Source organism: Prionailurus bengalensis, chromosome C2, assembly GCF_016509475.1.
Source record: "Prionailurus bengalensis isolate Pbe53 chromosome C2, Fcat_Pben_1.1_paternal_pri, whole genome shotgun sequence".
Lineage (NCBI taxonomy): Eukaryota > Metazoa > Chordata > Mammalia > Carnivora > Felidae > Prionailurus > Prionailurus bengalensis.
The window spans coordinates 141,592,491-141,606,811 of record NC_057350.1 but is presented as its reverse complement, the minus strand read 5'-3'; the positions used below and the strand labels follow the sequence as shown (position 1 = coordinate 141,606,811).

At 39.6% G+C, this 14,321-nt stretch overlaps 1 protein-coding gene across 6 annotated transcripts in view; it reads left to right on the top strand.

Annotated features, from left to right (window-relative positions):
• THRB (thyroid hormone receptor beta) overlaps nucleotides 1-14,321 on the top strand; it is a 388,850-nt gene that overhangs the window by 335,574 nt on the left and 38,955 nt on the right. The window lies entirely within an intron of this gene.

Sequence of the window (14,321 nt, the reverse complement as noted above, 5' to 3'; positions counted from 1 at the left end):
TTTTTCATTTTTTTTTAAGGATGGCTTATTCTTTAGCCTTTAATTGTGTTTCTAGTATATAGAAAAGGATCATAATCTTGTAAAAAAAATTTACTATAAGTACCCATACATGAAATAAAGGAAGGCTACAGAACCCAATGTCAAGACTAGTTATCTTAGTGGTACACTTCAGAATGACTTTTAGTTCTTTTTGTGTTGTTTTTGTTTTTACATTTATAGCCAAGAGGGGGAAACGTTATCAAGCTCCTGAAGCATGGAAGACATGAACTAAGGAAGAGTCAGAATTCAGTTCCTTGAATCAAATTTAAAATAAAACTTTAAGAATTGGGGCGGGGGGCAGAGCCATATCATTTTCACATTGAGGAAGACTGAAATGCAGAATGTAATGTCTGTCTTATTTTTCGTAAAGAATATGAGAAAATACATTTTTATTTTTTAAAAGTTAGAGACAAATAAAAAGAACCCTAGCAATCACAGAAGATACCAGCTCCTTTTTTTTTTTTTTTTTTTTTTTTTTTTTTGTCTTTCGAGTAACATAGCCTTGATTTGTTATGTTAAAATCAGCCTTCACAGCCAGTGCTGATCACACACTTCACCCTAGCCCCTAGCCCAAGAGGAAGAGAAAAGTAGGTTTGGAAATCAGCCAGAGGGGAAGGGAACTGGCAACCAGGGTGTTGTGCCTTCTCCTTTGTGACCAGGGTTTCAGCCTAATTAAAAGTCGATATCTTTTCTTGTCTTCTGGGGGAAGGGGGTGTGGGCCGCTGGCTGTTTCCACCAGAAATTCCACTTACATTCCTAAGTACCCAAACAGCTTGAGTCTGGGTGCCCTGTGGGGAGCACAGTCAGACTCTGGGTCTGTTTAAATAGAGTCATTCCCTGGAGTGTCTGTCCTGTGCAACCCCCTTCCACAGGATTCTTTGCTTGGCATTCTATGTGCCATCTTTATAGGCATTGTATGTCCGAAATTTGCCGGTGTGTTTGCATCAGAGTTGGTTATCATATCCAAGAGGATAAGAAATTCCTGGTTTTGAGCCAGGATCAAAGAGATGGAGTATTTTTGTCCTGTTCAGTTTTGCTTTTGATTGCACATGCTCTTGTTCTAAAGTCATAATATTGGTGTTGCAGAAAAAAATATTAATAACTGAAGCAGAAACTGTACATAGAACTGTCCTTTCTGAATCTGTTTTCATAGCCCCTCTGTCTCAGGGATAGGAATCTAAACCTTTTTTCATGTCCTGTAGTTCTTCTGACTTCATGTGAATAATTGTGTAGACATTAGAAATGGAAATTAAATGGTAAGGTGGGGGATGTTTGAAGTGACCCACATCAAGAGGACTGGATTAAAAAGAAGAGTTAAGCCCCAAAGAAATGTGATCTCTAATTAGAATTTCCTTGGCCTCTTTTAAAGTTAGAGAAGGATTGCTATACAGTAGAGTGGACATGGGGAGATTCCAAAGTCTGCCCAGAAAAAAAAAATGTTCCATGAGAAACAGGTACCCTTAAGCCCTAGAATCACACTCAGTCTCTGGAAAGGCAAGCAGGAAAGGAAACCAAACAAGGGGAAGATTCATGAGTCTCCCAACCACATCATCACTCCCAACCACAAACCTGAATGTGAGATGATCGCACACTATTTCCATTTCTTTCTCAACATTTCCCTCTCCTTCCCTTCCTGCCCCTCTACCTCCTCTCTGTCTCCCCTACTCCCAACTTCCCCTTTACCTCTCCCTCATTCTCTTTTGCTGCCCCTCTCTCTCCTCCCTTCTCTCCCCCACTAGTTTAATTTGTTTAAATTTTTTTTTTCAACGTTTATTTATTTTTGGGACAGAGAGAGACAGAGCATGAACGGGGGAGGGGCAGAGAGAGAGGGAGACACAGAATCAGAAACAGGCTCCAGGCTCTGAGCCATCAGCCCAGAGCCTGACGCGGGGCTCGAACTCACGGGCCGCGAGATCGTGACCTGGCTGAAGTCGGACGCTTAATCGACTGCGCCACCCAGGCGCCCCTAATTTGTTTAATTTAAACACATATGATTAGTCCACCCAGTGCAACAAGTGTTGTAGATATCATGTCTTTAAAACATATTACTTAAGAAGTTAATGCTTCAGATTTTTCTATAATGCTTATGTAATGTAGGGGTGCTGACATAAGGTTAGCATTTCAAATTAGGCACTGCTACCCGTATACTATTAAGAGACACCACCGGTCTAGAAAACAATAGAACTACTATTTTTTTTTTTAATGCAAAGCACATTTGCTGTTAAAAAGGTTAAATAAAAGTGCCTCTTCTCAGTGTCTAGAACTGGAAGCAAAGTAAAGAAGAATAGTAATTTCTAGACCTAGTCCAAGTGCAGACAAAAGCATGAGCTGACTCTTCTTTCCCTTCTTTGCCAAGAATTAGAGAACTGTCTTGTCAAAAGCATGTCCTTCAGAAGTTTCACCGGATGCCCTAACCTCATCCTACAGCAACCACTGTGATTGCTCACGATGAAAGCTAATAGCAGGAATCCAAGGCATTATGAGAAACTGATGTCAGATGATGGACAGTATTGTGAGAAACTATTGGTGCTGTTTATTTCCTGCATATGGAAATGTCCACCACCTTGCATCCCTCTATAAATACTTTCCTACAAACTCGAAGTTTTTTTTCTCAGCTCTTGGCATTCAGGTGCATTGAGCCTGAGGTCCCGTTGCTTTCTACTCTACCACCTGTTCTGGTCTAGCTTGTATGATATGACCCCTCATCTTCTTATACTGATACTAAGTACCAGTGCTCACTTAGTGTCTATATTCTTCCTTTTCCAGATCTTCATGACTGCTGAGCTTCCGTGCGCTGTCCTTGGTACTACCCTCATCTCCGCTCCCTCTGTACTGTACTGGCTGCTTTAGAGAATTGCCTGTTCTCCTGGAGACATGTGCTTTTGAGTGGTCACCCCACCCTCCCCCCATTTCTTCATCTGCAGATACTTCCTGCCATGTTGCCCTGTCATCTCTCCACGTTCACCGGCCTTCTCAAAGCCTTCTGCTTCCAGCCACTCACTGGCAATGATTCCCTGCTCTCTACAACCACCAAGAGGCTCCTCCTCAAAGTTCCAAACCCTTTTCTGTGCCTTATTAGATCAACACTAACTCCACCAACTCCTCCCTCCCCACAGGGAAGATTCTGGCTTCCCTGCCCTAAAGGGAAATTTTGATTCTGGCTTTTGTGCTTCTGTCCACACCCTCTTTTCCAGAAATCTTGGCCAGTTTCTCCATGGATCCTTCTCTCTGCCATATTTCCCCAAACCAATGATGCTCTTTTCCCAGCTACCAGCCACTGTCACCCATACCCCAGTATGTGCCCTGCCATTCTCAGCCTGCACCACTTCAGGTCACTAACTCAGCTCACAGCCCATAAGCTTCTTCTACTTAACCAGCATCACATTTCTTCAATACCCCAGCTCCCAACTGGCCCTGGCTTCAAAGGCAGGTATCCCTTGTTTTATACAATAGTGCTGAATCATTTGTGTAAACCACCTTGAAAAAAATTTTTTTATATAGGTGCACCTGGGTGGCTCAGTCAGTTAAGCATCTGACTTTGGCTCAGGTCATGATCTCATGGTTCATGGGTTCAAGCCCTGCATGAGGCTCTGGGCTGAAAGCACAGATCCCGCTTCGGATCCACTGTCCCTATCTCTACCCCTCCCCTGCTCATGCTCTCTGTCTTAAAAATAAGTAACTTTTTTTAAAATTACATAATGCATATTAGACCAGAGTGTCTCAACCTTGGCACTATGGACATTTGGCATTCAATCATTGTTGTAGGGCTGACCCGTGACTTGTAGGATGTTTAGCAGCATTCCTGCCTCTATATATGACATTCCAGTAGCATACAACTGTTCACGCCTTGTTGTGACAACCAACAGTGTGTCCAGATATTGCCAAATGTCCCTCTGGGGCAAAATCACTCCTGGTTGAGAACCACTGCATTAAAGGACATAACATTTAGAGAATATCTGCAGTAAAAGGATCTTTTTGTAATGTAAAAATCTCTCCTCAGTTTTCATATTGAAAAGTCTAGATTTTTGTACACCGAGTTGTTTCAAAATGGACTACACTTGAACATATATACATATATATGCATATATATACATATATATATGCAACATGCTACTTACATATATGTGTTAAAGATCATTCCTATAGTCTGGATTTGGGTTCTCTTCATCATATACGCTTGTTTATGTCAACTGTATCTAGATCATTAGCACCATGAGGGCAATAACCTCCTTTACTTCACACTCTGTGAAGTACACATCTATCATGACTACGAGGCATACCTGCAGGGAGACCAGTAGAGTTTACACAACAATGATGTTATCCTGATGACAAATGCAACCACTCATTCCTCTTCATTAAACATCAGTCTGAAGAGCTGATAGTCCACACTTTTAGAGCCATAACCTTGAATCTCATTCTGAATCAATTTCTAGATGAAGAAAAGGCACTCATTTTTCTCAAACATGCAGGACCTGAAATAACTGTGGAAGCCCAATGCCATAGATTAACTCTCAGTATAAAATCAGAGGCAACTAGTGCCCATTTCTGGTGACCCTTTCTGCTCTCCTCCCCTCCCACTCTTCTAATACACTATACCTTCCTGTTTTCTAACCCATCCCCTCTTCTAAAATGGGAAAAGACCACATTAGTATCGGAGTTCTAAAACTCCAGTGCCTACAAGTGCCAGAGTTGATATTAATGAGAGAAAGGCACAGTTGTTTTATAAAGACTGTTGAACTTAAATTTTTAACCAATATACATATTGTGTATATGTTATATGATAAAAATATTTTTAAATTTCACAAAGAAATATATTCTCTCTCCTTTTCCTTGAATTACTTTTGTCTTCCCATTTTTGACAAAAATTAAAATTGTGTGAAATATTTCTTTACCTATAAAAAGATACAATAAACACAAATGGCATTTATAAACATAAATAGCCTCAGGGTTGGGGTGTAACAGGGAGTGGTGTGGACTGTGATGAACTGGAAAGTATATCTCTTTCTTCAGAGATGGACTGCCCTTCTCAGTTTAGTTGATCATCACCCTGTGCGAATTTGGACTCAGTATTGCCAGAGCTTCTGATTTTGCACATGAAGCAGGAAATCTGGATGTCATCTTAAATGTTCTGGTTTTAAAAATTAGCTGAGATTTTTGAACGCTCCACAATCCAAACACTGTGGACTGCCAGTGTGTGTGCCCCTTTGATTAAAATCTTGACCGAAACTCATTATACCAATCTATTCCCTTTCCTAGTGATTTGCATCTTCAAGTGTTTTAGCTCTGATTATGGATCAAAAGGTTATGTCAGCTACTTTACTTGAGTCTACAGAGACAGGGACAAGAAAGTTTAGCTAGAGACTTGTACATGAAACTGGACTATGAAACTTAGTCCTAAAAATGGATATATTTTAGTTTCAGGAATTTTTGAGTCAGAAGAAATAATCTGAAACTTGCTTTGCCCCTTTTCTGTGCTAAGATTTCCAGACGGTGGGATCCCAGAGTCCCTTGTCATCATGTCTTCTCCCCTCTTCTGAATCAACAACTTCTATCTGGTCCTCCTCCTGCTTCCTTTTCCCTTCTTTCCCCATGGTGGTTTAGCGTTGGAAGACTTAGGACTCTATGTTATCCATCCCCCAGTAGCAAGGGCCTAGCCAGCCAGAGGGCAAGGAGGAAAGCAAAGATGTTCAAGGATCCCATCAGGGTAGTAGGGAACATGGAAAGGTGGTTGCTGTTCTGGGGAAAGATTTGGTGAAACGGGAATTTCTGGGGCAACTCTGCTGGAAATGTGCAGACTGCAATGAAAGAATATCTTTAAAGTTAATGCCATTTCATGTTTGTACCCAGTGTCTTACCCACTAGGCCCATGCATGTTTGTTAAATAAATAAATGGCTGGCTGGCTGGACAGATGGATTAATATTGTGTTTATCAGAGATTAAAAATAAACATGATGCAAAACTTGGTGCTTAATACTAAAAATTAAATGTAGAAGGAATCAGCATTAGTATGTTGGGAAAAGACGAAGAGATAAGCCATCCAAGATTTTTTACATATATAAAGAAATGACATGGGGAAGAAGGTGCTAGTGGGGGGAAAAAGCTTAAATCAGAAGGATCTGAGCTGTGGGATGAAGTGAGAAGGTTCAATATAAAATTGAAAGAATTAGGGGCTCCTGGGAGGCTCAGTCAGTTAAGCATCCAACTCTTGATTTCAACTCAGGTCATGATCTCATGAGATGGAGCCTGCTTGAGATTCATTCTCTCTCTCTCTCTCTCTCTCTCTCTCTCTCTCTCTCCTTCTGCCCTTCCCCCCTCTCTAAAATAAATAACTAAAATAAAATTTAAAGAATGACTCAACTTGCCAAAGACTTAGCTTCCTTAGGGGGGTTAATATATAGTCTCATTTGATAACCTGACCCAAACTAGTTAGGATCTTTCAATGGTTTTAAGTTGATAGTTCCACAAGATGAATCAGCAACACGGACCTCTCTAAACTGTCCAAAGTATTTCCCACCACCAATGATAACCACTGCTCCTTTTAGACAGTTTTGCTTGGCAAAGGGTCCTATACCAAAGGTAAAATTGGCCAGATGGGAAATGGTTTCTGAACTCTGCTCCTCTCCCTTCTGTGAGATCTACCTTCCCAGGCAGCACCTTCTGCCATTAAGATTAATCTGCCTTATGTTCTATTCCCTAAGGGTTGTGTGTTTCTCCTCCAAGGACCTGAGATGCTATAATTTACTCAAGAGAATTAAACTAGACAGCCTTCTGATTTTACTCATACATGGGAAAGGCTTGAATCTAGTGCAAACCAAGAAGCCAGGCTTACTGCCTATTGCATGATTTCCAGCATAAATATACACAACTTTGCCTTTTCACACACCAAGTCCCTCTGAGAATCAAGTTTTTGAAATTAATGTTAGCTACAACATGGTTAAACCTTGAAAACCTTATGCTAAGTTAAAAGCCAGTCACACAAGCCACAAAATGTATCATTTCACTTGTAAAAAATATCTAGAAGAGGGACATCTGTAGAAACAGAACATAGATTTGCGGTTGCTTAGAGTAGAGGGGGTGAAAGGGATAGGAGGAATGGAGGTGACATCTAAAGGTACAGGGTTTCTTTGGGGGATGAGGAAATTGTTCTAAAGCTGATTGTGGAGATGATTTCACAACTCTATGAATATATAAAAAGCCATTGAATTATATGGTATGTGAATTAGATCTTAATGAAGCTGCTAACAAAATAGGTTGAAAATGTTAGTAATATTTTACCATGTCAAACTATTCTACATGCAGGATAATACTTGGCAATTACGCAGACATTGCCAAGTGTCAACTAAAAAAAAAATCTCTAAGTCTTTGTTGAACAAACAGATGGAGTTTGCTTTCATAATAATACGCTTGATAAAGTGGCAGCATAGTTTATTAGTCTAAAATATAGTACATCGGAGCATGTAAGAGCTGAGGAAAACATATCACCCTTGGATTACCACATATTGGTCTTGTTTTATGGGGTGTTTGGTAACCATTTTTTTTCAACAGTCACTTGGGATAATGTGCAGATGCAGTTCTCAAATGAGCAGCATGGCTTCCAGGGTTCAGTTTCTCATATTTGTTTCTAGACGGAACCAAATACGGACATCTATTTAGTGTCCATTCCTGGTGACAAAACTTGCACTACATGTGCATTTTCCTTAGCAGGGCATAGTGGCCAGCATGCGGCTTATTTGATAAGCATGGAAAAGTAAAAAGATGGGAACATAGAAATAGGAGAGCAAGAAATGGTAAGTTCCCTGGGAGAATTAGTTAGCACGTGATGTTGTCAACTATAATCTTAAGAGAACCTCACCTACCTATTAATTATGTGTGGGATGTTACTCCCTGATGGAAGTTATCTAATGATGAACAATGTACTTATGCATAATAATTGATGTATCATTGCCTGTGGTGGTTGTTTTGGGTAAAGATTATGGTTCTGAGTTATATTTTAGAGAAAAGAAAGAGACGGGTGGGGTACACGGGTATGACCATGTGAACAACTGCTACCAACTTAATTTCTGTAAAAGTCGTGATGATTTTACTAAAGACATATTCAATCACCTATTCATCTACCCACCAAAAACATAATCTAGGGGAAATAAGAGAACAAATCAAATCACCTATCAGACTAGAGTCAGAAAATGGAAGACGCCCATTCTACTCACAGATTGAATTATCATTGGATTCCAGGATTCACAAAAACCTCAAGGCCAAACAGTTCAACCATGTACATAAATTGCTGAATGATAATTCAACAATTTATAGGGAGGGAGAAGTTTTCAGTATCCTACTGCCAACACCAGAAGACAGAGCAGGCAAATCATGAGGTAGAGTGAGAAATGGTGAGGGACCTACATCTTAACTCTGGTTAATATTCCCTGCCCCACCCCAAGGCATGTCCCACAAGCAACACAGAGTCCAACTGTATTACAGTTGGTTCCTGAACATGAGAAGCAAGTGGCCTGTGCCTCTTTCTCCTTTATCTCTACCATGTGCACCTGATACCAAGAACTGCAAAGTCTTCATTCTGATCAACTGTACATAACCTCTACTATAAGAGAACAGGAGATAGCTTTCCTAACATGGATATACTTACTCCATCCACCTTTTCCAGGAAGCTGTGTGTTTTATTTTTTTTATGATTTTCTCATTTATTTGCTTATTTATCTTTATGTGTTTATTTCCATAAATTTGTGATTCTAAAGCTATGGTCTTGGACTTACATATTAGTAATAACAAACATATTGGGGTTTTTTTGTTTTTTTTAATATGAAATTTATTGACAAAATGGTTTCCATACAACACCCAGTGCTCATCCCAACAGGTGCCCTCCTCAATACCCATCACCCACCCATCCCTCCTTCCCACCCCCCATCAACCCTCAGTATTTAAGAGTCTCTTATGGTTTGCTTCCTTCCCTCTCTGTAACTTTTTTCCCCCCTTATTCTCCCCCCTGGTCTTCTGTTGAGTTTCTCAGGATCCACATATAAGTGAAAACATATGGTATCTGTCTTTCTCTGCCTGACTTATTTCACGTGGCCAGTTCCATCCATGTTGCTACAAATGGCCAGATTTCATTCTTTCTCATTGCCAAGTAGTATTCCATTGTATATATAAACCACAATTTCTTTATCCATTCGTCAGTTGATGGACATTTAGGCTCTTTCCATAATTTGGCTATTGTTGAAAGTGCTGCTATAAACATTGGGGTACAAGTGCCCCTATGCATCAGCACTCCTATATCCCTTGAGTAAATTCCTAGCAGTGCTATTGCTGGGTCATAAGGTAGATCTATTATTAATTTTTTGAGGAATCTCCACACTGTTTTCCAGAGTGGCTGCACCAGTTTGCATTCCCACCAACAGTGCAAGAGGGTTCCCGTTTCTCCACATCCTCTTCAGCATCTATAGTCTCCTGATTTGTTCATTTTAGCCACTCTGACTGGCGTGAGGTGATATCTCAGTGTGGTGTTGATTTGTACTTCCCTGATGAGGAGTGACATTGAACATCTTTTCATGTACCTGTTGGCCATCTGGATGTCTTCTGTAGAAAAGTGTCTATTCATGTCTTCTGCCCATTTCTTCACTGGATTGTTTGTTTTTTGGGTGTGGAGTCTGGCGAGTTCTTTATAGATTTTGGATACTAGCCCTTTGTCCAATATGTCATTTGCAAATATCTTTTCCCATTCTGTCGGTTGCCTTTTAGTTTTGTTGATTGTTTCCTTTGCAGTGCAGAAGCTTTTTATCTTCATGAGGTCCCAATAGTTCATTTTTGCTTTTAATTCCCTTGCCTTTGGAGACGTGTCGAGTAAGAAATTGCTGCGGCTGAGGTCAGAGAGGTTTTTTCCTGCTTTCTCCTCTAGGGTTTTGATGGTTTCCTGTCTCACGTTCAGGTCCTTTATCCATTTTGAGTTTATTTTTGTGAATGGTGTAAGAAAGTGGTCTAGTTTCATTCTTCTGCATGTTGCTGTCCAGTTCTCCCAGCACCATTTGTTAAAGAGACTGTGTGTTTTAATAATTGGGTTACTTTGTTGTTTAAACATTACTTCGTATTTTAGAAGTTTGTGTTTCTGTGCACACACAAGCTCATGCCACACACTGTCACACATACTAGTCCAAGATGCAGAAATATCAAAATGCTACAGTTCTTACCACTGTGGTGGAGAGTTGATAGGTAAATTTGCTTTTTGTTCATTTTTGTCTTTTACTTTTTCTATCATGAACTGCACTACTTGTATAATTTTTATGTAAAAAGAAAATTTATGAGAAACTAATACACACGTTGCTTTTGATTCCTAAAGAGTGACCATTGAATTCCATTGGTGTTAGTTAAGTCCAGACTATCTCTAGCCATTTTCCCTAGGACTCTCCCCCTCCCACATTTGGTAACTAGTTATTTCTCTGGGCACAGAGCTCTGTTGGAATATTTTGTGTTATTTCTTTCTATGGAGGGACTCCCAAAACTGTGTTTGGAATAAATCAATACCTAGTGAGTCTTCCTGTAGATTTTGTTAGATTTCTTATTAAATTTGAGCCACTGCACCATCAGTTACCTAGCAGACAGTGGTATATACAACCTTGGGACTTAAGGTTAATGATTGTGTAAAGGGGAAGGGGAAACTTACCCAGAAGCAAAACACTCTTGAGTTAATGGATAGTGGTTTATATAGCCCCAAGTAGAAAGTGGAACACATCATATAAAATTCAGACTGCAAATCTCTTCTTTTGGTGATGGCATCTTAATGCCTGGTCATAGTGATTTTCATTTCTCTATTGTGAGAAAATGGTATTGCCCTTAAGCTCTCTTTAGTCCTGTCTCACTGTATGGAACCTAGTGATCAGAGCAAAGAAAGCAGGACCAAGTCCAGTTGATTAGTGAGCATGCATCCCCCAGATCACTAAGTGTTGGATGAGTGTCAATCTGGATGTCTTAGTTTTAATGAGTAGAATCTCATTTTCCTTACCAAAAATCAAACTTTCTAATGAACTTTTCATTAGGCCTGATATTTGGGCTCCTGCCTCTGCATTATCACCTCTTTGAGAAATCTTTTCTGAGATCTTTTAGCTTTCTCAGGCATACCTCCAGGCTTCAAGTCTGCTCATCTGCAAGTTCCAGATACATCCCTCCTCCTTACTTTCTCTGCCATTGGTCAATGGCAGAGATCTTGAAAGCCATGATGCCATCTGTCAGAGGAAGCAGGTGCTAGATAGACAGTGGGGTTTCAGCATGAATGTTCTGATCTCTGCCCTCTAGCTGGAACTGTACAAATGTATAGTGAATCAAGGATTGTGGTCAAAGAGAAGAAAAAAACTCAAAGGTAGTTATAATGTAGATTATAAAGGACTACTATCGGGGAAGCACAAGGGGTTTATGGGAGCACCAAGTTTGACGTGAGCTGGGGGGTAGACAGGAAGGCTCCTCAAAGAGTTTCCCCTTTGTGATTCTGGACATAGCCCTAACCCAGTGCCTAGGACATTATATGCAGATGATCTGTTATTGATCTGAAAGAATGAAAATTTAGCCTATCTTTAGACCCTTAGCACATTGCCTAGCACATTGTATACCCACATAAATATTTGTCAAATGGAACTGTTCTCTTTTACTTCATTTCTTTATTTTTGTAATAACAGCTTTATTGAAACACATTTCACATCCCAATAAAATTCACACATTTAAAGTGTACAAAACATATCCATGAAAAACCATTGTTTCTAGTGGTTTTTAGTATATTCAGAGTTGTGGAACCAACAACACTATACAATTCTAGAACATTTTCATCACCCTGAAAAGAAACTCTGTACCCATTAGCAGGTAACTTCCCATTCTCCCTCCAGGCCTTCTTCCTGACTATGACTTGCCTGCTTTAGACATTTCATATAAATGAAATCATACAATATGTGGCCTTTCATGTCTGGCTTCTTTCCTATAGCATAATGTTTTCACGTTCCATCCATGTTGTAGCATGTATCAGTACTTTAGTCTTTCTTCCAGCTGAATAATATTCCACTGTATGAATATACTACCTTTTGTTTATCCATTCACCATTTGATGGACATTTGGGTTGTTTCCAACCTTTGGATATTATAAATAATGCTACTTTGAACATTCATGAATAGGTTTGTGTGTGGACACCTATTATCAGTTCTCTTGGGTATATATGCAGGAGTGGAATTGCTGGGACATATGTAACATTATGTTTCACCCTTTCAGGAACTGCCAAACTCTTCTAAAGCACATTTTACATTCCTACCAGCAACATATAAGGGTTCAAATTTCTCCATATCCTCATCAACATTTGTTGTTGTCTGTCATTTTTATTATGACCATCCTCAAGGATGTTACATGGTGTCTCATTGTGGTTTGGGCTCTGTATTCCTGTACGGTGATGTTCAGCGTCTTTCATGTTCTTTCCTTCATTTTCACCTTTTCTGTTCGCATTGAAGAATAACCAGGACTGGAAACTTAACACAGTCTCTTACACTTATGCTTACCAAAGGAAGAAACCATGTCTTAATTTGTTTTTATATTCTTAGCACCAACCATTGTGCTAAGCACCTAGTAGATGGTAAATAACTGTTTTCTGAATTAATGAATAGATGAATGATTGAATAAACACATCCCTCATTCCAGCCCCTTTTTTTCTGCGCAGATCCCTCCCAGAATTCTCTTTTTAGAAATGTCTGATGAGATTTTTCAAACTCTTGAAGTGAATTCAACAGATGACTCATGGTTGGCATGATGTAAAAGTAAACTAAGAAAAGCTGTGATATTTAAGAAGATAATCCTGTACATTACCAGATTACTCTGAAGTCATTTGTCTCCTTCCCAAGAGGGACCATCTTTCTAAAATAAAATCTGAGCAAAGTAATTTCTATGAAATTGTGAAAAGGACTCATTTTCTTCTGTTTTCTTTATGGATATTTTTTTCTGAAAAGTAAGCCCTCTGTGACCTAGTTTAATAAAGAATCTATGAAATGTCATGGTAAAACATAGAGTAAGTCATCTGTCATTTCAACCTGGCTAATCTTTATTGAAACCAATAAGAGTTTACCAAGTCAAAGAACTTCACAAGGTGCCGTAATCACAGGAAGGAATTATTTTGTTATCTCAGCCCCTCCCTTCTCCACGTCCCAACAAAGCAGACCTTATTTTGACTTTTTGCACTTTTCTAAAGCTGTGTGCGTCTGTGGTAAACCACTGATACCAAACGAAACTGAATTTGCACTTCAGAATCAGTTTCTTGTGTTTGGACACTGTCTACAAGTGAAGGGGAAGAGGTGAAGACCAGTGGGAAGGGGGCTGCTTCTGTCTTTGTTTTTAAACTTTACTTTCCTGGGCCAAGGAATTTAAACTAATAAACCAACAGGACACTAACAAAGAGAGTTACCATAATTGGACTTTATTTTTTTCTTTTTATTTTTTTTAACTTTTTTTTAACGTTTCTTTATTATTAAGAGACAGAGAGAGAGACAGCATGAGCATGGGAGGGGCAGAGAGAGGAGGAGACACAGAATCCGAAGCAGGCTCCAGGTTCTGAGCTGTCAGTACAGACGCGGGTCTCCAACTCACAAACTGCTCATGACATGAGCAGAAGTCAGAGGATTAACTGACTGAGCCACCCAGGTGCCCCATGGACTTTCTTTTTTTCTTAATAAATAGAGCTTCTATTATTTCACACTACCCAGTGTTGTTGGGTTTTGTGTCATAATGTCACAAGCTTAACCAAAAATAAAAATTGTAGATGGCTTGTTCATTCTACTTAAAGTTAACTGTCTATTTTTAGAAAAAGATCATCATCACTTATACTAGAAATTAGGAGATCTGGCTAGAAGATCTATGCTTTAATTTCTAGTGTGACCCCTAGGAAGGCCAAGCAAACCTCTGAAAACCTGTTCACCTCAAGAGTACTTGACGATCTCCAAGCTATGAAGTTTTCTGAATTTATTGCATGGTACCTTGAGTCCAAAGTCGATCCAGTCTTCTAAGAAAAAGTTCTGAAATAAGCCTTACAAAAGAGATTGTGTTCTCCAGAACCCAGAGCCTTCCAGACATCTCAAATCTTGCCCTCTCTGCATGATTTATTGGCTCCAACAGACTTCAGATATATTCCTACCTGCACAGCAAGAGTGGTCACACCTATTTCTAAGGCATTCGGAAATCCTGGGCCTAGTATCAACTCTGTACGTGTGAGATAAGATAGTGGATAAGTATAAGATACTGAGCAAGTATATTACATCAGG